Source organism: Saccopteryx leptura, chromosome 3 (genome assembly GCF_036850995.1).
Source record: "Saccopteryx leptura isolate mSacLep1 chromosome 3, mSacLep1_pri_phased_curated, whole genome shotgun sequence".
In the NCBI taxonomy this organism is placed as follows: domain Eukaryota; kingdom Metazoa; phylum Chordata; class Mammalia; order Chiroptera; family Emballonuridae; genus Saccopteryx; species Saccopteryx leptura.
In genome coordinates this window covers 298,757,526-298,782,425 of record NC_089505.1, presented here as the reverse complement: position 1 = coordinate 298,782,425, position 24,900 = coordinate 298,757,526, and positions in this window count along the sequence as shown.

Sequence of the window (24,900 nt, the reverse complement as noted above, 5' to 3'; positions counted from 1 at the left end):
ACCCTTGAAAGAATTCAAGTTGGAGATTAGTAGAAACCGGGCTCAGTTCTGTCCATAATCCCCTTTATCTGTCTTCCAGGCAACAAAATGAAAACCTTAAAGCCAAACTGACAACAGCAAAGTGAAGGGCCTTCTACTGCCTTTAAGGAAAAAAAAAAACAACAAAAAAAAAACACAAAAAACTAAGACTGCTGTAGAAATGATCTTTTATATTACTGTTAGTATTGATTGAAGACAAAATTAAATAAACACCCATTTTAACAGTACTGTTTTCTGGATTATTCATGATATGTAAGTCAATAAATTAACTCCCTTCACATTACACTGGGCATACCACATAAACACTTGTATGAAAGAAAAAATCAGTCTCTGCAGAGACATATGTCTCTGTGATACAGAAATCTATTATGTTAACACTAGGAAATTGGTTCCATTAAGAAGTAAAGTGTTTCAGGATAGTTGCTTTGCTACAAGTAAAACTGAGGAGTAAATAAGGAAAATAAGAGAAATGAGGCTAGTTGGACATAAAGTATGAGATTATTTTATCTATGGGGACAGACTGGAATGCCACATGGAGCTGCACATAGGAAAGCAGTCCACATGATAAGCCAAGCTATGCTACCATTGAGCGTTGCTACCTCAAGAAAGGGGGAGAGTACACTGAATGTAAGACTCATAACATTTAATTGTTAAAAAAAAAAGAATGAAAGACAGAATGTGAGATGCTTTTGGTAAATAGAATTGCTGAAGTCATACTGGAAATCCTCCCAATCTAAAGACATAGTCATGCTGACTAAAATATAGCAACATGTAAAAAGCAAAAGAACAACCAACAAGTGAACAAACTTACGAGTAGTGAGTGGGAGCTAAAGCCCTGAATTTCAAGGGGAGATGCACTCTGTGAAGGCTGTGTTGAAATGCCTGTTGTGTCTCTCCAACAGAAAACAGATGGTGGAAGACAAAAGAATAGTATCTTCAAAGTATTGAAAGCATATAGGTATCCAAATGAACATTCTACATCTAGTTTAAAAAACACTAAGAACAAGAGGTAAATAAAAGCACACTTATTCATAGAGACAAAGAGCAATGACCACACCAACTGTCACTGAAAACAATGGCTGAAACAGGGGTGACGGCTATGGAAATCATATGAGGAGTGTTAAAAATATTTCAGTGCCTGAATCCAATTTTCTGAGATTGTTTTCTCAATTGATTTGGGGTGATGTTTGAATACTGGGAATTTTTAAAACTTCTCACATACTTTTCATGTGTTTTAGCCAAGACTGAAGACTGTTACACAATGAATATTCTTTAGAAAGAAAATAAATAAATAAATACAATGAAAAGATGCACTGGACAGTGATGAGCAAAGAAACTAGTCATTTGGAGATAAATTTAAATAATTGCTGAATGTAAAAGATAAAAACAGTAAATAGGAGGTAGGTATAACGTTGAACTAAAACGCTAGATAACATTCCAGAAGATTAGAAATCAGAGTTAAAGTATTGGGATCCCATAAAGAAGATGAGATGATTAATTTTAACTTTCGAAAGTTAGAAATGTATGTTGAAATTTTTAGACATAACTAAAAATTAATAATATACATATAAATATATAATTACTAAAATGGTAACCATAAAAAAGAGAATGAAAAATGCATATAAATAAAAATAACACAACAATGGATTAAAGATGAAAAGATAATGGATAAAAAATTCAACAGACATCAATAATCACAATAAATTTGAGTATAGAGACAATAAAATTCTACTTATGTGCTGCTTATAGAAGACATATGTTAACCATTTATAAGATGCAATACCATACTTTAATTAAAAGAATCATTTATAAGGTGAAAAATGTTTTTGAAATTACATATTTGGTATGGTGACCAAATTTTAAAAACTTAATGCAATCTCATATTGTCCATGAATTTTTTGAATATAATAAGAAAGTATGGAATGAAAATATTCATAATGAATTCATGATACCAGTTATCTAAAAAAAAAAAAAAAAAACTGAAGTAAAATGGGATTGAAGAGGAGAAAAAAGGAGACATAAAACGAAAAGGGAAACTTGAAAAATAAATTTGGGAAAATAATTTTTGCAATAGATTTATTGTAAATGTGACTTCATTAATTTGTTTTTATTCCTAAATGGACAATAAATTCTTATTTCCAGTATTGAATTCTATACCACAAACTTGAGATGACAATACCTAAATGACTTGAGAAATGTTATTCATCATATTACTCAATATTTATGGCCCTTTCATTGATTCTCACACAGTAAGATTCACTGTACTCCATTGTAATTTTAATAAGATTGTAACAATATGGTATTTATGCAGAAATTATAAGTGTCTCATGCAAACATGTATTGTGCAATGAGCCACCCTTACTATTCCCATCCATTATTTAATTAATCTAGAAATGAGAATGAGATGTCATAGTTCAGCTGATATATCAACTGTTTTTTTATAGAACATGCTACTTATACACAGCATTTCCATTGCTTAATTATATTTTAAAATGGCATGTATTTCTTTAATGTCTTTAATTTATGGTTACCACATAAAATTTGAAAACTCTTACTAATATTTTTGAAATCTATTTTTTGAATCATTGGAAAATCTATTTTGATGTCACCCCAAAATATAATACATTTTATAACTTTCTGCTAAAACTAACATTTGTGTTTAGCCTTTCTAAAGACAATGGCACCATTCCCAAATGAAAAGTAATTGTGTTCGAGTTATTTCTAATATGAAGACATTCAATATCTGCAGAAACAAATTTTCTCATAAAAATTTAGCTTCCAAATTAAGAAAAACAAGAGTAGAAATTTATTTGAAAGCAAATTTGAAGGTTGAAAATCCAAATTCTATGGGAAAGAAAAGAGGCTAGTCATTAAAGAGAGAAAGGCAAGTAAAATACAAAAATTATTAGAGCACGTTTTCTGCTCAGGTACAAATAATACATAGTAACTTGTGGCCTCCATTGTTGCATTGTTTCTTAGCCTATTTTAACTAAACATTATTGCAAATATTAAAACAAGTCATTTGTTTTCTCTTGGAAAGAATTTATAGTGGGAGAATGATACAATTTATAGAAAATGTGTTAAAATGGTGCTACAATAAACTTGGGAAGTTATATAGTTAGTGAAAGTTTGCAAATCAGTCATGAAAACATATATTATCTTCAAGTGTAAAATTAATGCTAATTTTTTTTACACACACACACACACATATATATACTATATATATATATATATTATTATATTGAATATTTAATGATTTTATTTCTTCTGTAAGCCAAATCCCATAAAATCTAAATCTGACTGAAAATGTTAAACAAACATTTTTTATGTATTTTTACAAACACTAGAAACAATGTCTATAATTTGTCATTTTATTTATAATTTCTCAACTTCCTGAAAGTGGTTGTGTCAAGATATAGAGAGATATGGGGAAATATCCTTAGGAAGCAACATAGGCCATGAGAATGTAGACACCTACACAATCTCATGCTCACCAAAAAAAAAAAAAAAAAAAAGGTTTGAAGGGGATCCAGAAATTTTCATAATACATAATTTTAAATTAAATAGATTTTTAGCTATAATCTATGTAACCCCTTTGATTCCTCATCCATTCCATTCCAAGCATATTGTTCTTAGAGTTCAGAGCGGCCTTTAATCTCTCCTCTGTGGACCATTCATGTCTCCACATTTTTCTACTTCATGGCATATTCGTGTTTAATTTATTAAACAAATATTTATTGAGCTATTACTCTGTGGGCTAAGCACTTGGGGATCCAAGATGAATGAATATTCATCTGTGTTTAAGGAACACAGTCTACTGGGGAGAGCAGAGCTCTGAACAGCTGACTGCATAAAGAGACAAAATCATGTCTTGTTTTTTTTTTTTTTTCAGAGGAAGATGTTCCTATAGCAAGCAACAAAGAAAATCATATTAATGTACAAGAGGTGGATTTGTGATTGAGAATGCACAGGCATATTTATCTCATCAACAGTTATCACCTATTACAACCACAAAGACTTTGTGTCACAGCTGCTAGAGAGGATGGAACGCATGAAGCTGTTACGTTCAGAGTAAGAAAGCAGGATGAGGCGAACAAGTGAGAAAGGAAATAAGACAGCAGAAGTAAGGTTTAACTGTTCTTACTATTATTCATCTACTTGGGCAAGTAGTATTCATCATTGTTAGCATTTTTCATCCAAGGTTTGAAATCAGACATTAAATATTAATATTTCAAAATATTAATAACTAAATTCATTCAGAAATTGATAAAAATGGATCAGCACCATAGACTTATTTACTGGAAGCAGAGAATGTAGAACAATTCGAATTTATTAATAGCTCTTTGTCATTCGAGGTGGACAGAAGTTTTATTATGTAGAGGTCAATCCTGGGCCAGAGGCTATTTAATATTTTCAACAATGACTTGGATGATAGAAAAGTCTGTAAACTTAGTAATTTACAGTTCTCGGTAGTTGGAAAGACTGATTAACACTCTAAATGTCAAGATCAAAATTCAACATGACCATAATATGACCTTGAAAAATTGGAGAAGTGGTTTAAAGCAATGCAATTCAATAAGACCATAGGTTAGGTACAGATTTTAAAGGAACTGAGAAAGAAATGGAAATCATAATAATGTATGTGGTCCCATGTAAGTGAGAATATGTGTGTGTATATGAGACATAGGATATAATAACTATTTGGTATAATCTGAGGCAATAATATAGCAATAGCTTTTAATTATTTTTCTCTCTGCCTTGGCATAGTGCTCCCTTATTTATAAATGTTTTCATACCTATTGTCACAATTTATTCAAATTAAATACCATATCCCCACTGATAATATTAAATGTAATTCTAAGATAAAAGGTATATATAAATGGATGAATATTTATGAAATGACTTCTTAAGTGTATCGTGTATTTAAAATGCTATTCATCCATTTATCTTGTCACTAACATTCATTTATTAATTCATTCATTGATTATTAACTATTTATAGTGTATCTACTATGTCTTGGACTACATTAAATGTTGCTAATACAAAGTTAGGGAAAGCAAACATTATCCATATTTTTTTAGAGGCTATAGTCTAATGAATAACGACTAATTCTAGTAAATATAAACAAGGTAGTACGAGCCATGGAACAGGAAGCCTGTCTACCTCAGGAGGTAAGGCATGGAGAGCCATCCTGCTGTCTCAATTGAAGTACGAGGTTGCTGGGTTAAGGGGAAGAGAATATAAGGGAGTGTTTCTTGCAAAGGGCACAGCAAGTATTAGGAATTTGAGCTTCCAAAAAAGAATGCTTGTTGACATTATATTCTCAATAAGTACAATTAAATTCCTGTTTGTTAAGACATTGCACAAAAATGGAGGAGTGGATTTCTACCAAAATTAAGGGATATCATTAAGAGGGAAAATGTGCTCTGTGATATCAGGGACTTGAGCACCAGATGGACTGGGATAAAGGGCACACAGTGAAAGAGGCAGTCCTCTGGAGCAATGCACTGTCGCACACCGAGGCCTCTGCTGAGCTAGGGACCCTGCTGTAGCCATTGAGATGCTGTGGAATGAGAAACAATGACTTTAAATGAGAATTCCAAACCCAAACTCAGAAAGACAACCACTCTCATAAGATTTAAATTTGGAGCTGCTTCTCAGGGAATTTATGTATATATTTGAGGATAAATAGAAGCTGGGATTGCTTTCTTTAATGATGTCAATGATCCATTTTCTTAGTACATTTGGTTTAATATATTCATTTTACAAATCTCTGACCTCAAAAATTATCTAAGGGAAAATAAGAGGGAAAGGATAAGACTATCTTGTTTGGTTCCATTACCTTGACTTTCAAATTCAAATTGAGTTCTGTTACCTTCCCCAATGGTTAAGTGGAAGCACACATGCACATGAGCAGCGGTGACGGTGGACACTGGCATTTTAATTGCCATTTCTGATGGACCTGAAAGAAATTCAGGAAACTCAAGTTTTTGCATAGTTAATAGTCAATTATTTATACTTAATGGGAAAATGCCAAAGCTTAGAAAATGGAAAATGGTGAATAATCTGAAACATTCACTTTTTCTGTAGGTTTTTCTGGATTGTAAAAATTAGATGATACATACATTTGGATTTTGAAAGCTGTGTTTTGTAAGTTTACTGGAGGTATATTAAGCTGCATGTTAAAATAATCTCCCCATATTTTAGGAATAACTGAAATCCCTCCCTCTACAAGTGATTCATGTCTTACTTAGTTATTATAATTGGTCCCAATAAATACTTACATATTTCAGGAAGAGATAACACAGAATATGATGCTGCTTCTATGTCATACTAGACCTTTAGGAATATCATTATTAGGGAATTTAACACATTTTGCCATAACATTTTTATGTTTATCTTCCCTTCCAAATTAGGTGTTTTAAAAAAATGAATGAGGCCCTGGCTCATTGGCTCAGTGGTAGAGGGTCAGTCCAGTGTGTGTAAGTCCCAGATTAGATTCCTGGCCGGGGCACACAGGAGAAGCGCCCATCTGCTTCTCCACCCCTCCCCCTCTCCTTCCTCTCTGTCTCTCTCTTCCCCTCTCACAGCCAAGGCTCCATTGGAGCAAAGTTGGCCCCAGGTGTTGAGGATGGCTCCATGGCCTCCATCTCAGATGCTAGAATGGCTCTGGTTGTAGCAGAGCAACGCCCCAGATGGGCCAAGCATTGCCCCCTGGTGGGTATGCCAGATGGATCCTGGTCAGGCGCATGGGGGAGTCTGTCTGTCTGCCTCCCCCAGCCCACTCCACTTCTCACTTCAGAAAAATAAAAATAATAATATAAATAAATAAATAAACAAACAAACAAACTCTGCCCAGATCTAACTTTGTTGCCAATATATGCATCATTGGAGACTATATAGAGAGCCAGCTGACAGCTGTTGGGGGTGAGGGCTTACTAGGTGAAGGAGGTGGAGGAATTAAGCAAAAAAAGGACAAAAAAAAAGAGAGAAAACTCATGAGAATGACAAAAGTGTGGTGCGTGCTGGGGAAATAAGATTGTAGGGGGGATAAATGGAAATGGAGAAAGACTTGATTTTGGGGAGGAAACACAGAATGCAGTATTCAGAGATGTGTTATAGAATTGGGCATCTGAAATCTGTATAATTTTGTTAACTAGTGTCACACTAATAAATTTATTTTTTAAAAAATAAATGATATTTTGCCAAAAAAATAGGCAAAACTCTGCCATATTACTGAATTGTCTTTATTTTTTTAAGTGAAATATGGGAGATAGTGAGTAGACTCCCACATGCGCCCCTACTGGGCTCCACCTGGCAACCCCTGCCTAGGGACAATGCTCGAATCAACCAAACAATTTTTTGCACCTGAAGCACTCCGACCAACCGAGCTACCCTCAGCACCCAGGGCCCCAAACTCGAACCAACTGAGCCACTGAATATGGGAGGGGAGAAGGAAGAGAATGGGGGAAATGGATGGGGGAGAGAAGCAGAATGCCCTGACCTGGAATCGGACCTCGGATGTCCATACAGCAGGCCAATGCTCTATCCACTGAGCCAACAAGCCACGACCCTTAAAGATTGGTTAATACAAACTTCAGTCTCTAAGGTACTTCTATAGTGCATCTGGTGAGTGGTTATCAGCATGCACTTGATGTTTTCACCTAAAAGGAAATTACCATCTCAAATATAAACTTATTCTATTTCTAAGAAGCTCTGTTAGAAAAGTCACTGTTGAAACCTATATTCTGCAACTTGTGTGTATTTACCTATTTTATTGTTTGTGTTTTTTTTATTTGAAGCAACCTGATCATATCTTGACTACAAAACTTTTACATAGCTCAAGTTGGTTCAGACCCTTTGGCCCTGACCCATCTGTTTATAATCATTTTTATTAAAAGAACTGTATTTTGGTATAAATACATATAAAGTATACCAACTTATGCATACACTTCAGTGAATTCCGACAAATGTCAACATCTGTGTAATTTGTGTAACCATTAAGATAGACACTTTCTTATCATCCAAAACATTCCTCTTCCTTTACAGTCAGTCCCTCTCCACTCCAAACCTGGTACAGGCAGCCAGCAATATTTTTTCTGTCATTATAGATCAATTTTACCTTTTCTAAAAATTCCTATAAACAAAAAAAATAAATAAATAAAGGACATACTCTTTTGTGTTAAGCTGCTTTCGCTCAGCATAATGTTTCTGAGATTCATTCAGGTGGCTTTAACATACATAATTCAATCATTTTATCATTGAGTGAAATTCCATTGTGTGAATATACCACCACGGGCTCATGCATTTAATCTCATTGGGCATTTAGGTTGTATCCTGTTTTAGCTATCAAGATTAATGGTGCCATCGAATTTTGTGTACAAATTGCTGTGGTGAATACCTAAGCATGTAATTTCTGGGTAATATGTAAATGTATATTTAACTTTATAATCTATATTTTTTTTCTTAATTTAATTTTCTCTCTTTCATTGAAATCTTGCCGACCACTGATTATCAAATGTTCTTTCCAATTACAATCATCCCTGAGCTCTCTTGGTTAATGGATTTTAATGGCCCTTACAGTTTTTCAGAAAAGCAACTTTTAGAATGTAAGATGCGAGCTGAAATAGGAATATCATTCATATTATGTAAAGGTTTTCACAGTTAAACAATTGTATGCGATATTTATAGAGACTATAATTGTGTAAGATAATTCTTCCTCCAAATACTGCCTAAAACACAACTCTGTCAATAAATGATTTCTTACATTGAAGTAATTAAATATTTCTTTTCCCAAATTGGGAAGGGAAATATATATATATATATATATATATATATATATATTCCCACATTTGAGGACACAATAATTGAAGTTTTATTAAGATAAGATATCAAATATCATATATATCTTACAACTATAATCCAAGGCCATATAAATAAGTTCTTGCCTGTTGAAAGATTTATCTCATATCATATATATGAGTATGTCTGTGTGTGTATATTTGTATGGACCAAGATGACATTAATAGTCCACTCAGTTTGACTAAATTTTAGACAGGTTTTTTCCTTAGTACAGGTCCCTTACTATCCTTTTCTTAGAGCATTTACTTTAGAAAACTTATGATTGGAAATTCTTTGTCCCTTTCAGGTGTAAATTTTCTCTCAGCCTATTTCCTGTTTTAAAATCCAGATTTTTTTTTTCTCAAGAAACTGTGCATCAGGGAATCATCAAGAGAGAACCCTCATCTCTTAACCTCTGTGGGAGGGTAGGAGCCTGACTTAAATGGGTGACAAACAGATGGTAGAATCATGTTGACCAACCTCGCTCTCCCTTAACATCCTGCACTGTTCCCCCACTGACTTAGCCCAGGGCTTAAACTCTCCTACCTTCTCTTCCATGGAGTTGAGTTCACCTTCTCTCCTCTACTGCAATAGTCTTGAATAAAGTCTTCCTTCCCTATTAGCCATGTCTAACACAGTTTTCTTTTACAGTATTTGTGCATGTTTGTTTATGAATGCATTTATGTATACATAGATGTATAAACACATATACAAACATCCATACATACATGCCCTACATACAGGACCACTGTAATCCAATTTTGATTTATTTGTATCCTTTGGTTTCTTATAAATTACTATACTTATTTTGCCCTGCAGAATATTAAAAATGTTGCAGAGGAAATTTTTTAATAACACAAACTAAGGAAACCTCTTCTGACTGAAGGGTTAAAAAACCAGTTCCCGGATGACGTCAGAGTAATGGCGGGGTAGGAAGCGATACCGATAAATCTCCCCCAAAACTCAACAAGATCTTCAACCAGAAACAGAAAAACCTATACTTGGAGCTTCCAGATGCTTCGCAATACACCCAAATGTATGATTGGGTGAAAAATTGGCTAAATATATAACCAAACCCCGAAGGAAATAGGGAGTAAGAAATGCTCCGCCTTCCTCACTAACCTAAACAGGGCGGCTTTCTCTGGTAACTGTGAATATAGAAACTGAGGCGGGCAAAGGGGGTGAATACATCCAGGCCGCGACACAAACGGCCGAACCAGGCTGTGGCACGGAGATCCAAGCCAAGGAAAATCTGATCCTGTGGCAACCCAGGCAATACAAGCTAACACTCGCGCCAAACCCAAACAAAGAAAGACAAGCGGCGCGGACATTTTACCCGGTCTCCTGGTTGGTGCGCAGTTAGTGGGCGAGAGATTTCTTCCTAAGCCCCGGAAGTGGGTGCCCGTGTTGCCCCACGGAGAGGCAGGGTCAGAGGCCTTTCTGTGGGCCGAGGGCAGAGTCTCTGGGCAGCCCCAGCGCCCTGGGAAAGCCACGCACGGGAGGGAGTGAGAACTAATTCCAATGGTGGAGATTTTCCGTACTGGAGGGTGTTTCACTCAGAGGGAAATGCGGCCGGCCTCATATCCTGGTTTGCGCGCGCAGATAAGGAGTGAGCGATTCCTCCGAGTGCCTCGGCAGTGCACGCCCATGTTATCGCACAGAGGGGCAGAGGGGCCTTTGTGTGGGCCAAAGCGGAATCTCGGGCCGCCCCAGCGCCTTGCAAAAGCCGCGCACGGGGACGGAGCGAGACTCAATTCCAACGCTGCAACTTTTCCCTGCGATTGGGGGTTTCACTCAGAGCGTGAGACTGCTGGCCGGATATCCTGGTCTGCGCGTGCAGCCAGTGAGTGAGAGTTTCCTCCAAGTGCCCCGGAAGTGGGCGCCCGCTTGTGTTACCGGACAGAGTGGCAGAGCCAGAGGTCTTTGAATGGCCGGAAAGCCCGCCTGATTATGCTAGCAGCTCTGACTGACTGAGCCTTACCCAGAGCCCTGTGCTGAGTGGAAACAGAGTGGGGAGTTGCCAGCTCTTTGAGCCTCTTACTATCCAGGCAGAGGCAGCAGCAACCCCATAGCTGGATTATCAGGCTACTAATTGAGGAAGGAAAGACTAGGAGAAAGGCTCCAGGAACACGGACTCTCTCACTGTCGGAGCCTATAAATGCTAATAGCCTCGACTGCCAACGAGACTAAAGCACAATACATGACATTGCCATAGAGACTTATCAACTGCAAACCTCCACCTGAGCGTGGCAAAGGGGCAAAACCCGGGGTACAGAGTCACCGACCAGGAAGAGGGAGAGAAAAGAAAAAGCAAGAAGATAACCTCTCAAAATCAAGAATAATCTGCAGACTTTATAACCTATCCCATTTTATTATATTTGTTCGTTTGTTTCTCTTATCTTCATTCTTGATACTTTTTTTTTCCTCCTCCAATTTGGCCGATTAACTCTCTACCGGTCTTACTCTCTCCTCTCCTTGAACTACACTACCCATAAGTGTTACATCTCCCATTATCTTTTCTCTTCTCTTCCTTTCTCTCTATGAGGGTTGCACTCCAAAACCCTTAACTCTCTCTCTCTCTCTCCTTTCGTTTTTCTTCTTTTAGTGGTTCCCTCTTTTTTTCTCTCTCTCTCTCTTTCTTTTCTCCCTCTATATTAGTTTCTTCCTTTCTCCTTTACATCTCCTCTCATTCAAACCTCAATAACAAACAAATTATCTTATCTGGGACTCAAACTTATGTTTGTGGCATTTTGGGGGGTTTTTACTTCACCTTTTTAACTCACTAGCAGTGCTCCCATCCCTGGCTCTCCATATTATCTAGTTCTTGTTCCACTAAATACAATAGTAATTTTTTAATTTGTCCCCCCATTTTTCCGTTTTCCTCTTAATCCTCTCATCATAACTCTTAGACAACCAACACCTAAAAGCAAATCATTTTATTCTTGACCCAAATTTTTTCCTTATTTGCTTTTTGTGGGTCCATACGCTCTTTTTTTTTTTCTTCTTTTTTCTTTCTTTTTTTTTTTTTTTGCCCCTTTATTACTTTTCCCCAATTCAGGCCCTCCATCACAGGCATTGTTTGTTATAATTCACAGTCCACTACAAGAGTTTATCAAGGAAGAGGGGAGAGGAGAGGAGAGGAAAAAAGGAGGGGGGGAATAATTTCCTTTTTTTTTTTTTTAAATTTTTATTTTATTTTATTTTTCTTTATTTCATTATTAATTTTTTTTAAAAAAAACAACTCTTTTCGATTTTTTTTTATTATTTTTTTAAACTTTTTATTCTTTATTAAATCTCATTAATACTATCAACAAAACCACCCTCAGATGCCATTAAGGAAGAGAAAATCGAATATCATGGATACAAAAGAAAGAGAGGTAACACAGCTAGATGAGGAAAAATCTATGGAGAAAAAATTTAATATATTGGAAACCTTGGAGCTAAATGACAGAGAATTCAAGATAGAAATCCTAAAAATCCTCCGAGATATACAAGAAAACACAGAAAGGCAATTTAGGGAGCTCAGAAAACAACTCAATGAACACAAAGAATATATGTCCAAGGAAATTGAAACTATAAAAACAAATCAAACAGAGATGAAAAACTCAATTCACGAGCTGAAAAACGAAGTAACAAGCTTAGCTAATAGAACAGGTCAGATAGAAGAGAGGATTAGTGAAATAGAAGACAAGCAACTTGAGGCACAACAGAGAGAAGAAGAAAGAGACTCAAAAATTAAAAAAAATGAGATAGCCCTACAAGAATTATCTGACTCCATCAAAAAGAATAACATAAGAATAATAGGTATATCAGAGGGAGAAGAGAGAGAAAATGGAATGGAGAACATACTCAAACAAATAATAGATGAGAACTTCCCAAGCTTGTGGAAAGAACTAAAGCCTCAAGTTCAATAAGCAAACAGAACTCCAAGTTTTCTTAACCCCAACAAACCTACTCCAAGGCATATCATAATGAAATGACACAAACCAACAGCAAAGAAAAAATTCTCAAGGAAGCCAGGGAAAAGAAGAATACAACATATAAAGGAAGGCCCATTAGATTATCATCAGATTTCTCAGCAGAAACTCTACAAGCTAGAAGAGAGTGGACCCCAATATTTAAAGTCCTGAAAGAGAGGAACTTTCAGCCACAAATACTATACCCATCAAAGCTATCCTTCAAATATGAAGGAGAAATAAAAACATTCACAGACACAGAAAAGATGAGGGAATTTATCATCAGAAAACCCCCACTCCAGGAATTACTAAAGGGGGTTCTCCAATCAGATACAAAGAACAAAAAAAAACAGAGCCACAAGTAAAAGCTCCAAGAAGAACACAATAAAACCAAATTTAAACTGTGACAACAACAAAAAGAAAGAGGGGGAGAAGATGGAGATTAACAGTAGCAAAGGACGATGGAGTGCAAAAGTACTCACAAAATAGTTCGCTACAATGAACAGGGTAGGGACCCTTTTCATTATTCAAAGGTAACCACCATTGAAAAAACCACCACAGAAGCACATGAGATAAAAAAGATAGCAACAGTGGAAAGATGTATGGAATACAACCAAATAAAAACAAAAGATAAAAAAACAAAAGAGAAGGATCAAACAAGACACAAAACTAACAGAAAGCAAGATATAAAATGGCAATAGGGAACTCACAAGTATCAATAATTACACTAAATGTAAACGGATTAAACTCACCAATAAAAAGGCACAGAGTAGCAGAATGGATTAAAAAAGAAAATCCAACTGTATGCTGCCTACAGGAAACTCATCTAAGTAACAAGGATAAAAACAAATTCAAAGTGAAAGGCTGGAAAACAATACTCCAAGCAAATAACATAAAAAAAAAAGCAGGTGTAGCAATACTCATATCGGATAATGCTGACTACAAGACAGGAAAAGTACTCAGAGACAAAAATGGCCATTTCATAATGGCTAAGGGGACACTGAATCAAGAAGACATAACAATTCTTAATATATATGCACCAAACCAAGGAGCACCAAAATATATAAGACAGCTACTTATTGATCTTAAAACAAAAACTGACAAAAACACAATCATAGTTGGAGACCTCAATACACCGCTGACGGCTCTAGATCGGTCATCCAAACAGAGAATCAACAAAGACATAGTGGCCTTAAACAAGACACTAGAGCACCTGGATATGATAGACATCTACAGGATATTTCATCCCAAAGTGACTGAGTATACATTTTTCTCCAGTGTACATGGATCATTCTCAAGAATTGACCATATGTTGGGCCACAAAAACAACATCAGCAAATTCAGAAAAATTGAAGTTGTACCAAGCATATTTTCTGATCATAAAGCCTTGAAACTAGAATTCAACTGCAAAAAAGAGGAAAAAAATCCCACAAAAATGTGGAAACTAAACAACATACTTTTAAAAAATGAATGGGTCAAAGAAGAAATAAGTGCAGAGATTAAAAGATATATACAGACTAATGAAAATGACAATACGACATATCAGAATCTATGGGATGCAGCAAAAGCAGTGATAAGAGGGAAGTTCATATCACTTCAGGCATATATGAACAAACAAGAGAGAGCCCAAGTGAACCACTTAACTTCCCACCTTAAGGAACTAGAAAAAGAAGAACAAAGACAACCCAAAACCAGCCGAAGAAAGGAGATAATAAAAATCAGAGCAGAAATAAATGAATTAGAGAACAGAAAAACTATAGAAAAAATTAATAGAACAAGGAGCTGGTTCTTTGAAAAGATCAACAAAATTGACAAACCCTTGGCAAGACTTACCAAGGAAAAAAGAGAAAGAACTCATATAAACAAAATCCAAAATGAAAGAGGAGAAATCACCACGGACACCGTAGATATACAAAGAATTATTGTAGAATACTATGAAAAACTTTATGCCACTAAATTCAACAACCTAGAAGAAATGGATAAATTCCTAGAAAAATACAACCTTCCTAGACTGAGTCAAGAAGAAGCAGAAAGCCTAAACAGACCTATCAGTAGAGAAGAAATAGAAAAAACCATTAAAAACCTCCCCAAAAATAAAAGTCCAGGCCCTGAAGGCTATACCAGCAAATTTTATCAAACATTCAAAGAAGACTTGGTTCCTATTCTACTCAAAGTCTTCCAAAAAATTGAAGAAGAAGCAATACTTCCAAACACATTTTACGAAGCCAACATAACCCTCATACCAAAACCAGGCAAGGATGGCACAAAAAAAGAAAACTACAGACCAATATCTCTAATGAATACAGATGCTAAAATACTAAACAAAATACTGGCAAATCGAATACAACAACATATTAAAAAAATAATACATCATGATCAAGTGGGATTCATCCCAGAATCTCAAGGATGGTTCAACATACGTAAAACGGTTAATGTAATACACCATATCAACAAAACAAAGAACAAAAACCACATGATCTTATCAATAGACACAGAAAAGGCTTTCGATAAAATACAACACAATTTTATGTTTAAGACTCTCAACAAAATGGGTATAGAAGAAAAATATCTCAACATGATAAAGGCCATATATGATAAACCATCAGCTAACATCATATTAAATGGCACTAAACTGAAGGCTTTCCCCCTTAAATCAGGAAGAAGACAGGGTTGTCCACTCTCTCCACTCTTATTTAATGTGGTACTAGAGGTTCTAGCCAGAGCAATCAGACAAGACAAAGAAATAAAAGGCATCCATAACGGAAAAGAAGAAGTAAAGGTATCACTTTTTGCAGATGATATGATACTATACATCGAAAACCCCAAAGAATCCACAAAAAGACTACTAGAAACAATAAGCCAATACAGTAAGGTTGCAGGATACAAAATTAACATACAGAATTCAATAACCTTTCTATATGCCAACAATGAAACAACTGAGAAGGAACTCAAAAGAATAATCCCCTTCATGATTGCAACAAAAAAAATAAAATACTTAGGAATAAACATAACAAAGAATGTAAAGGACTTATATAATGAGAACTATAAACCATTGTTAAGGGAAATCGAAAAAGATATAATGAGATGGAAGAATATACCTTGTTCTTGGCTAGGAAGAATAAATATAATCAAGATGGCTATATTACCCAAAGCAATATACAAATTTAATGCAATTCCCATCAAACTTCCAATGACATTTTTTAAAGAAATAGAGCAAAAAATCATCAGATTTATATGGAACTATAAAAAACCCCGAATAGCCAAAGCAATCCTAAAGAAAAAGAATGAAGCTGGGGGCATTTCAATACCTGACTTCAAACTCTATTATAGGGCCACGACAATCAAAACAGCATGGTATTGGCAGAAAAATAGACACTCAGACCAATGGAACAGAATAGAAAGTCCAGAAATAAAACCACATATATATAGTCAAATAATTTTTGATAAAGGGGCCAACAACACACAATGGAGAAAAGAAAGCCTCTTTATTAAATGGTGCTGGGAAAACTGGAAAGCCACATGCAAAAGAATGAAACTGGACTACAGTCTCTCCCCCTGTACAAAAATTAACTCAAAATGGATCAAAGATCTAAACATAAGACCTGAAACAATTAAGTACATAGAAGAAGACATAGGTACTCAACTCAGGGACCTGGGTTTTAAAGAGCATTTTATGAATTTGACTCCAATGGCAAGAGAAGTGAAGGCAAAAATTAATGAATGGGACTACATCAGACTAAGAAGTTTTTCCTCAGCAAGAGAAACTGATAACAAAATAAACAGAAAGCCAACTAAATGGGAAATGATTTTTTCAAACGACAGCTCTGATAAGGGCCTAATATCCAAAATATACAAAGAACTCATAAAATTCAACAACAAACAAACAAACAATCCAATAAAAAAATGGGAAGAGGATATGAATAGACACTTCTCCCAGGAAGAAATACAAATGGCCAACAGATATATGAAAAGATGCTCATCTTCTTTAGCTATTAGAGAAATGCAAATCAAAACGGCAATGAGATACCACCTCACACCTGTTCGATTAGCTGTTATTAGCAAGTCAGGTAACAGCAAATGTTGGAGAGGCTGTGGAGAAAAAGGAACCCTCATACACTGTTGGTGGGAATGTAAAGTAGTACAACCATTATGGAAGAAAGTATGGTGGTTCCTCAAAAAACTGAAAATAGAACTACCTTATGACCCAGCAATCCCTCTACTGGGTATATATCCCCAAAACTCAGAAACATTGATACGTAAAGACACATGCAGCCCCATGTTTATTGCAGCATTGTTCACAGTGGCCAGGACATGGAAACAACCAAAAAGCCCATCAATAGATGACTGGATAAAGAAGATGTGGCACATATACACTATGGAATACTACTCAGCCATAAGAAATGATGACATCGGAACACTTACAGCAAAATGGTGGGATCTTGATAACATGATACGAAGCGAAATAAGTAAATCAGAAAAAAACAGGAACTGTATTATTCCATACGTAGGTGGGACATAATAGTGAAACTAAGAGACATTGATAAGAGTGTGGTGGTTACGGGGGGGAGGGGGGAATGGGAGAGGGATAGGGGGTGGGGAGGGGCACAAAGAAAAGAAGATAGAAGGTGACAGAGGACAATCTGACTTTGGGTGGTGGGTATGCAACATAATTGAACGACAAGATAACCTGGACTTGTTATCTTTGAATATATGTATCCTGATTTATTGATGTCACCCCATTAAAAAAATAAAATTATATAAAAAAACAAACAAAAAAAAACCAGTTCCCAAAGATCTAAACAAATATAAGAAGTCTAAGATTGCCAATCTCTAACCTGTGGATTACAGTTGGCTGTTCAGAAAATAGGTTGTTCACTTAGTACCCCAGGATCTAAGCATCATACAAACCCCCACACACATATTTACAGTTCTTGTTGATTTATTTCTATGACCTTCAAATATTTCACAATGATCTACAGTGAAATAGATTTTATACAATGGTCTGAAATATACACACACACATAAATCTATAAACAGATACATGCATATGTAATTGAAAAAAATGTTCCTCAATTGGAAGCTTTTTTTTTTTACTTTGAACAATGCATGTTAATATTTTTCACTTTGATACTCAATGCTACCAAGTGACAATGCACATTTTACACGCATGCTGATAGTCTCTACTCAGTGCTCACCTCTACCAACTACACTGACATCATAATCCAGTCCCTGGAGGCATACCTGTAACTTGAAAATCATTGACATAGTGAAATTTAGAACTCATTCTTGGCATGGCCATAAAATACTGCTTAACTACTAACTAAACAAATAAATAAACAAATATTCTATGCCTAGACCGAACATTAAAAGGTTGCTTTTCTAAGAGTGATGGTTTCATAGTGTATTCCTGGTGCTTTTGCCAACGGGGATTGTTCTTTAACAATCCTGTAGACTGAATGCAGAGTAAATCCTTAATTTAAATGGTAAGAGCAGTATGAATTGTAATTTGCTGAAATACTTCAGGTTGATTTTTATAAGCAGAGGCTTCATTTACAAAATGGCAGCTGTTGAACTCAGAGGGAAGCTATGTTGGCTCCAAGACAAGAACCATGTGTGTGCCTGAGGAATTATTTTCACCAAGTTCTTTCTTCATGTGTTAATTGTAGGGTGGGAAGTGATTCACATATCTCATATTTGTTCTCTGACTTTTCTTGCCAAGTTTCCTTAAGGCAATTACAGAAAGAGGAGAGACATTTGGAGTGAAAGATATGGAAAGTGAAAGCACAACAAAAGACCTGGAATAATAAAATGTTAAATGCAAAAAAAGAATGGGTAAAAATCTGTGTAATCTGTGAGTCATAGGATCATGATAAACAGTAATATTTATTAGAGAATGCACAGGGGACCTAGATAATTCTTTCTTACCCTTTCATTAGTGATAACCAAAAAAAAAAAAAAAAAAAATAGGAAAAATCACACTGGGATACAAATAACAATCTGACATATCTATTTAAATTATTTGGATTTCATAAATAATTATATTAATGTCAATAACTGATTCATATCTGCATACATAATAGGTGAGAAAAATAACATCAAAAGAAAAAAATATTATGTGGGCAAGAAAGTTTTCCAAAAAGAATGTTATTATTATAGAAGATGACTTTAAAAGGAGGCCACCTTCTTTTCCCACCAGGATAGGGACGAACACTTTAGGAAACTTAATAGACAAGGATTTGGCAAGGATTTTGTCAAACCTCATTCCCCCTTGACCCAACTCTCTCTCTTTTTCGGGAATTGGAATAGAAGTAGAGGTGTGTTCTCTCCAGTAACTCTCCGGTGATGAATAATATCTGCAAAGAAAATTAAATTGAGCAAAAAGGAGAGCCTACTTACTAGTTTCTTATGTATGCTGAGTTTCTGCTTACAGCACAGAGGACTGTCTGTGGTGGGAAAAGCAGGAGTTGCAGAAACAGAGGGACCTGAGCTCATTACTAGCTGCTTGGTTATGATCAAAGTATCTTGTTCCTGAGCTTGACAATCAAATGCAAAATGGGGATAGCTAATGTCTATCGTGGCTTCTGGTGAGGACTAAGGGAGAGGACACGCAAATATCTGGAATGTATTATGTTCTCAATAATTCAGTTTCTTTCTCTGTCAAGGAACTCACTCATTATTACTGAACTTCCTTGCCCAATTTTTATACTTCTAGCATGTGAAAAACACCAGAATAGTAATGAAATAAATACTGTCTGGACCTGATCAGACTTATTTATAATGATTATAATCACTTAAATTAACACAGGGATTTAGAAGGGTATCTCAACAAACAGTGTAAAAGTTATAAAGCAATATTATTGCTGATGTCAGTATAAGTTAACACACATTTGTTATGTGGGGAGAGGGAATAATGGCAGGAAGATATCAAGTTATAGATTTAAAAGAGAGAGGCCAGGGTGTATATCTGCCCACCTCAGCCAGTCTGAGGTTATTATCTGTCTTTTTAACTTCACCTCTTGCACTGAGCTGTCCCTTAACCAGAGGTCAATGGATCAGATGTGTACTGGGCATTCGATTCAAATGCAGCTAATTTCCAGATGGGTAAACCTGGTCGAAGAAGATGACCTGAGCCATCTTTCTTTCTTGGGCTTACAGATTGGGCCATGGAGTACTACTGGGACATTATCTGTTCCACGGAAACAACATAGGACCTTCACAACTGGTTGAGTGGCAGGCCCAGACAACATAAAGATGTTAAAGTTGGAGGCTTGTGACAGACAGACGGCAGTGGGAAAATCAACCTACTCTTTTTTATCGGTTTAAGCCAAAACTTCAACATGAGTTTGTTTTTAAAAAAAGAAAAGAAGAAAAAAAGAAATTAAGAAAGAAAGAGAAGGAGGGAGAAAAGGGGGGAGGGAGGGAAGGAGGGAGGGAGGGAGGGAGGGAAGGAGGGAGGGAGGGAGGGAGGAAGGAAGGAAGGAAGGAAGGAAGGAAGGAAGGAAGGAAGGAAGGAAGGAAGGAAGGAAGGGATAGAGGGGGAAGGAAGGAGGAAGAAGGAAGGAAGGAAGGAAGGAAGGAAGGAAGGAAGGAAGGAAGGAAGGAAGGAAGGAAGGAAGGAATAGAGGGGGAAGGAAGGAGGAAGAAGAAAAGAAGGAAGGAAGGAAGGAAGGAAGGAAGGAAGGAAGGAAGGAAGGAAGGAAGGAATAGAGGGGGAGAGAAGGAGGAAGGAAGGAAGGAAGGAAGGAAGGAAGGAAGGAAGGAAGGAAGGAAGGAAGGAAGGAAGGAAGGAAGGAAGGAAAGAATGAAGGAAAAGAGGGGGAGGGAAGGAGAAAGGAAGGAAGGAATAAAAGAAAGGAAAGGAAAGGAAAGGAAAAAAAGAAGAGAAGAGAAGAGAAGAGAAGAGAAGAGAAGAGAAGAGAAGGGAAGGGAAGGGAAGGGAAGGGAAGGGAAGGGAAGGGAAGGGAAGGGAAGGGAAGGGAAGGGAAGGGAAGGGAAGGGAAGGGAAGAGAAGAGGAGAAAAGTGTCCTCTATAAATAAATTACTAGGTATGGAATAAAGCATTATTTTTCTCAGTGTATGATTCATAAAGGAAAGCATTCTGAATTATGCAAACACACAGTAAAATGCAGTGAGGGTTTCAGAAAAGCTTGCACTTTGTGTGGAAATTTACTGTGGGCCCTAGGAAAGCCCTCGCTGTCCACAGATGGCCCGCGTGGTGAGCATATGGAACGTATTCCTCCCTCTGTAAACTACACACAACTTCCTTTATGCTGCATCCTGCATGCAGCTGGTCAGCAAAAAAGATGTGTGGATGTCACCCTACCTTTCAGCACCTCTCCCGGTTTTACTCTGCAGATTGACAAAGACCAACAACACGTCAATGGGCATGATGCAACCGAAAGAACTGCCTGAAATCTGGAAAGAACTGTTGGCTACTAGAGATCAACAGAGGCAGGGCCCCTTATAGAACCCTCTTGAAGTCCTCCATCAGTTCTGTCACCAGGAACCTCCGGGGTGGGGACATCACATAGCCTCCACTTCTCATTTGCAGCCTGGGGTGAATGTTTTTCATTATAGTCACTTCATGTGAATGCCAGGGAAGATATCTTAGATTTCTACTTGAAATATTTCTGGCACCTTCTGTATAAAAAGTAAGTGCATTAGTGTCTATAAAGATAGATAATCTATTTAAATAGTTCTATCCAGCATTCTTAGTGATAAACAAATATTCCTTAAAAAAAATTCCCCATTATAAACAGTATTAAGATGAATGTTTAAAAGAATATTATTGCCAGCTGAGTTAACTACCTCATAAACTACCTTTTATTTTCTTTTTTAAAGAAAGGGGAAAAAGTAACTTGGCAGGGATAATAATACTTAGAGACAACCTAGAGATCCTTCAGATTAACATGGAATCAGTAATTACTAAAATGTGGTAGGCTCCCCACCAAGCTCAACCATACTTCCCACCCACAAATCAGTCCCCTTTTTAATTCATTCAGTAGAAAGGCCAGGAACTGCTTGATAAGATCCTTTGGGGCCATGCTAAGGTACATCAATTCAAAAGAAGAGCAAGTTCTTATGCAATCTAATCCATTCTTAAAATAACATTCTGACCACAAAAACATTTCAGTCCACAGATATGTCAATTCAACATTCTTCACCAAATTCACACAAGCAGTACAAAGAGAAAGAAGGCACCTGAGTTTATTGCACCACAATTTAGCCAAATATTAACAATAGCTAAGTAAACCACAAAATTAGGTTCATCATGCAAAGATCAAAAAGTGTGCCATCATAATAAGCCAAAGTCAATGTCTGGCCTTCATATACAATATATATGTGACTTTGAACAGCTTATCTTCCCTGTGTTCACTCTGTCTTACCTGTGACTTGGAATTAATAATCTGACCAATATCAGGAGAATTATACAAAACGTGCAACACTACATGTGCTCAGAATGGTGATGGGATGGGCTACAGGCCCTAGGCACACAGTCTACATATGGTTAGTATGAACTGGGATACACAGTGTTAAATACACAACAGATTTCAAAGCCTTATTACCAAAAAGGACATCAAATATCTCATTACTAATGCATCATGATTACAGGTTAAAATTGTAATATTTTATATATATAAAACTAATAACTTCCGTTTTTGTCTTTTTTTAACATGGACATAAAAGTTTTAAAATTACATTGCCATTTCTCAGTATAATTCAGTCTGACAGTGTCAGCACGGCACATAGAAGTGCTTAATAAGTAGTAAATCAATTAAAACATAAGCTATCAATTTTGACTTGGGTTTCTTTCAAATATAAGGCAAAATTAAGCTCTGTGGAATAGGAGAGATGTCCTTTGTACTTTTTCTTACACAGTGATGATATAAACAGGTAAAAAATAAAGAAATATTTGTTTGACAGGTGTCTTCAGTTGGTTTAAGTTCATGTAAGTTCAAGACAAAGCTTTTCTCCTTTAGGTAAATGTTAAAAGCAAAACATTAATTGGCCTATAAGTTTTGAAAAGTCAATGTGTTCTGTATAGATCCTCACTGAATAACTTTAGACAAAAGAGATAGAGAGAGAGAGAGAGAGAGAGAGAGAGAGAGCGCTAGTTAGCAACTTAGTTCATTTTTTAGAGCAGTATAATAAGAATAATGCTTCTTCCCCAAGCAGGGGAATTGCAGGGAAGTTGAGAGATGAAGGAAAAGGATCTCTGTGGAGAGAGAAACTGGAGGGAACAGCAGGCAGTCCTTAAAAATGATAGAAATAGGGGGAAGAACCATCAGGGGGAAGAAGAAACAATGACTGTTCTTTTTAAAGAAAAATAATGATTGATATTCAGTTTTAAATTTCCACCTAAAGTATGTTCTAAGACTCCACTCCAAATCATCCTCAGTGAATCTGTTTAACCAAAGAGCCTATATTACTACATCTCACTGAGACATTAAAGGAAAATTGACCTCAGATTAGTGGACTATACGTTTAACAGATATGAACTTCCATAAGCCATCAAAGAAATGATACTCGCTGCTGCATTGGGACCAGCAACCACAGGAATAACAGTGGCAACCATTTGTATATTGATGACTTTATGGATTACTAAGCTCTTTCAAAGAAAAGAGTAACCTATTTAATCCTTAGATTAGTGATAGGCTAAGAACTATAATTTTCCTCATTTTAAAGATCATGAGGTGGGAACCTAAGGGAGGCAAAGTGACAGAGCCAAGATCACTCATCTATCAGGTAGCACAAATAAACATCCTACTCTTCAGAAGGTAATTTCCTGTTCTTTCACCTCAATGTACTTATAATTCTCTTTTATTTGTTCCTGCAATTATGATTCATGGTTGTTCATGTTGCTGTATTTTTCACTTGTTGGTCTGAATCAATAGTAGTTATCTTATTAGATGGTGGTGGTGAAGATGCAATTGTTGACAATGATTACCAGTTTCCTCAACATCATCATCATCACTACCATCATCATCATTAAAAACAATAAGAAAAGCTTATTTTAAATAACCAGCCATTTTGAGGTTCTAATACCCCTGTTTAAAATGTATTAATATTCCAAATAACAGAAACATAACACTGTAGGTAGATAAAGAGGAAACAAAGCAGCTTTAACTATATCATGAGATAGTTAATTTTTTATTAAATCAATTGGGATGACACTGGTTAACATAACTGTACAGGTTTCAGGGCCCAATTATGACATGTTAATTTTTAAAACATTCATTTAAGCAACAATTTTTGTTCAAATATTAAGCATTACACAGTCAATGTTCTGGAATAGAGTTATGTGCCTAACAGTAAGGACAGAACTGTAAATCCAAAAAACTTCCCGCTACTCACAGAAAGAGGAAAAGAGATATGAAGGTAATCAACAGGCAACTGAAGAAAAAACACATAAGAATACAAAAAAATTACTAAGAAAACATAGGGGATCATGATCATTACTGTGGGAAAAGATGAACAGTTTATTCTGGGTCATTTGTCCTTTCAAATTTTATCTGAGTAATAACATCTTTCACAAGAGATGAGATATAGCAGCTGCTATGTTTAAGTTAATAGACAAATGTTGTCCAAGTATGGAGGAGTGTTGGCCTCCCTCCCCTCCCCTTTTCTCCCCTCCTCTTCTCCTCCCCTTCCGCTCCCCTTTTCTCCCCTCCCCTTCCCCTCTCCCTCCACTCCCCTTCCCCTCCCCTCCCCCTCTCCTCTCCTCTCCTCTTCCTCTCTTCCCCTCTCCTACCCACCCCTCCCTCCCCTCCCCTTTCTTTCCCTGCTTCCTTCTTTTCCCTGCTTCCTTCCTTTTTTCTTAGAAGAGCAATCACCAACTCATCAGACAACAAGCTGTTCAATCCTGTGTTTACATCTGACATTTACAGTGGTGATGAAATAGCTAATTTTATGGGCTAGATTTATTTTATGAGCTACATTTATTATTTAATTTTTTGAATTATCTAAGTAAAAAAATTCATAAAGCTACTTTTAAATATAAGGAACATAAAGGTGTTCCCAAATTAACAAAACAAATATATTGGAGTAATTGCTTTTAGAGAGA